We start from the raw sequence: 3479 nt of genomic DNA on the forward strand, positions 1-3479 counted from the left end.
GTGTTCTCTATCTCTTTCTTTATCTCTTTCTTCCTTTGCCTTTCTCTCTCTTTCTCATTCTCTTTCTCTTTCTCTTTCTCTTTCTCTCTTTACTCTTTTTCTTGTTCTACCTATCTCTCTCTATCTTCTCGTTCCATTCTTTCTCTCCACCCTTACATTTGAAACGTGCAAGTACGCGTGCGAACGCTTTTACGCTTCGCGTCCTTTTCTCCCTGCATGAAGATGACACTCCGTGTCATTTGCAAAGTATCTAAAACGCTGTCTGTGTAATGTGCGGATAGCCTTAACATATGTTGGTGCGTATATGTGTTGATACACGTTGATGGAACCGCGACGTAAGAGGGAAACTGTTCCTGTGTTACTGTGGTTTTTAACCTCTGACGAACGTGTTAACTTTTTTTCTCGTTCGTTTGATATACATATATATGTCTATATATACATATAAATTTATTTTCATTCTATTTTTTATAGAAAATTAATACCTTAGGTTTTTCGATACTACCTTTATTATTTTTAACGACAACGACAACCTTGAAATACCAGAAATATACTAGTTGATTACTTTCGTCTCACGACTCATCGAACACCTTCCGCGATCGATAATACACTATTTCCATATTCATGGGAACTATAAATGTACGTTAACAGTTTGCGGAAGCGCGTAGTTAGATTATCTTCCTGTGGTTGTCACCATGTCCAGGTAATTCACAAAGAGATCGTTCACCATGAAAAGATTCATGCTCGTTCGCACCTTCGTTCCTGTCGCTATTTTATATCACAACAAAAGTATAGGACCTTCTTCTTATCTCTTATGCAGATCCCGACATCGGATATTGTATCTAATCTCGAAACTAATTTAAAAAAGCAATTGGAAAAAAGTTAGAATATACTTAAATGAAAATACAATTATTTTCTTTTCTATACACACTGACAACTTTCGTATATATACATACACAGAAATATGTATATATATACACATACATACAGGTAGATACATACACTTCGTCGCGCACGAAAATCCGATTTTATATCGTTCCTTGGTATAGAATCAAATATTTGCAAAAGAATCATCGTCAGAGAAATGTACACAAACCTTGGACCAATATCCTCTATCATTCTTTTAGTTTCCGGTACTCGTTTATGACATGAAAGATTAAAAAGACTTTTAGCTTGGATTTAAAAAAAAAAATACTCCCAGAGGGAAAAAAGTTTTACGTATACATATATATATATATATATATATATATATATATATATATATATATTGTTTCAAGCCATTTCGAGTTATCATCGTGCTTTTTCCTATAAACATTTTAAGATTATAGCCGGCACTCCGGAATAATAAATGCTCGTTATCGTGCCATAACACTCGTATACTTCAAAGTACAATCCGTGCATTAGGTGAGATCGTACGATTAGCACGACACAATCGCGTTAACAGTTATCGTGAAATAATCGTAAACGTAAACGCGAATCGTGTCCTCGGTTTCGAGGCTATATCAATAACCCAACCGTGGTTCTAGAGTTTCCGATATGAAACGCATGTTTAATATAGCACGATGATAGCTCCTATAGAATGAGGCAGATCGTATAACACGATCGCGCTAGTTCTTTAGAATTTATGCGATATCGATTATTGCGTTATCGATTGTATTATTAAAGGAAAGATTAAAGTTAGAGCAAAAGGAAAAAAGAAACAGCCTTCGAAGATTATATTAATTGCGTCTCGACTTTTATTTCTTTCGATCCTCGTAATGTCGTTTATTTGCGCAGTTAATTGCTACTCTCTGCACTCTACATATGGAACAAGAATTGTTATTATTACATTAGGAAAAATTGATCGGGACAATGAATATTTAAAAACGTTCGAAGGCTCTTGTTCGTTCGACAAAAATTTACGATTCTGAAACATTTCATTTAACGAGAAAAAAAGATGATGATGATGTGATAGTCGTGTATTGTAAATATTAATAACGTCCAAACACCATTTTCATCTTTTATTTGAAAATGTCTTATTTCTTGGAGAATGCAGTTCACGGATCTGGAAAATTCGTCGATCGAACGTCACTATGACTTTTCTTCCTTTTCGTCTATCAGATCGAAACTCGAACGTCGTAGTGAAAGGTCAGGCAATATCTTACGGAGAACAACAGGTAATGCAATATTCAATTTGCCTCCAACGATTTATCCCAATTTCCTGTCTAACGCGCTGTGCATTAACACCAACGGCGAACTAACTGGATTCGAATATCTCTAAATGCATTGGCTGCATGTGTTGTAATTCGATGTGATTAACAGCGCCACGTGTTGGTAACTGTACGAGCAAGTTGGCAATATTACCCATCTGGCCAGTTTAATCCCTCTCACTTTACTCGAGATATCATCGGATATTACGGCATTGCGCATTGAGAAATTTAATAAAGGTACGTAACTTAATTTTCATCGAGAAAAATCGTCGATCGTCGAACGAGAGCGTATAGATCTTTGTGTACGTAAGTAGGACGTATTACACGTCTTTATTACACGTCTAAGTTTCTGATACTATCGAAATGATATACGTTGCGTTTCTACGTTTTATAATATTAACAAATGTTTATAGAAAAATTTATAGAAAAATGAAACAGTTCGAACGCGATAACTGTATTACATTTTATTTAATGGAATTCACCAACGAACCGCGTATTTCATACTAAATCGTTTTTCGCTCATACAAAATCTCGTGAACATTATCTCTGTCGCTCTATTTCTCTTTTCTTTTCTTCGCTTCTCTTTTCTTGATGCAAGACGTAGGAAACGTTCCGACGTCGATCTTGATATAACGTCAAGAGCATCTCGAAATAAAGGAATTCACGAGGAACTACGAAATATTATCGTTATAAAATATTAGATACAACCACTAAGAAACGATCTATTTGAAATTTCTAGAGCATGAATTCAACACACTATTCTCGTTCTTTTTCATAATTATAATGTACTCGGTAATATAACGTGCAATATATAATGAAGGGTTGTTGAACGGAAGCTCTCTTAAAAAAAAATTTTTAATATAAAAATTTATAAATGAGAACTCGAAAGAATTCAATTTTTTACTAGACGAACGTTTCAATGCGATATTATTGGTTTTGCCGAAATAAATTACATAATAAAAAAAAAAAAAAAGAGATGAAACATATCAATGACATTTCTTTTATGCTTTGTTACTAACCCCTATAGAATTTATCCTTTAATTTAAGATCTATTTTTCTTTCCTCTTTCTTTCTCTCTCTCTCTCTCTCTCTCTCTCTCTCTCTCTCTCTATTTCCCTCTCTTTATCATTCCAATTTCTTTCCTTTTATAGACGGTAGTCATTCAACGAACACACGTATGTAAGTATATACCTCAAGCTTAGAAAACTATACGCTTTCTTTAACATAGCTCCTACGATTGTTTTCAACCCCCATACCCCCTCAATCTCTCTCGTAAAGTCCTAGACTCTCACG

The 3479-nt window shown here is 34.6% G+C and overlaps 2 long non-coding RNA genes across 2 annotated transcripts; one reads left to right on the top strand and one right to left on the bottom strand.

Annotated features, from left to right (window-relative positions):
* Positions 1-488: 488 nt before the first annotated feature.
* On the bottom strand, positions 489-1181 carry LOC122637747. The gene is made up of 2 exons (XR_006329295.1): positions 1000-1181; positions 489-851 (listed from the first exon to the last, which is right to left on the bottom strand). It is a non-coding gene; the product is annotated as an uncharacterized LOC122637747 (long non-coding RNA).
* A 686-nt stretch (positions 1182-1867) lies between these two features.
* LOC122637581 lies at positions 1868-3159 on the top strand. The gene is made up of 2 exons (XR_006329267.1): positions 1868-2153; positions 2299-3159. It is a non-coding gene; the product is annotated as an uncharacterized LOC122637581 (long non-coding RNA).
* The last annotated feature ends 320 nt before the right edge of the window (positions 3160-3479 follow it).

The sequence above is a fragment of the Vespula pensylvanica genome, chromosome 2, assembly GCF_014466175.1.
Source record: "Vespula pensylvanica isolate Volc-1 chromosome 2, ASM1446617v1, whole genome shotgun sequence".
NCBI classification, from domain to species: Eukaryota; Metazoa; Arthropoda; class Insecta; order Hymenoptera; family Vespidae; genus Vespula; species Vespula pensylvanica.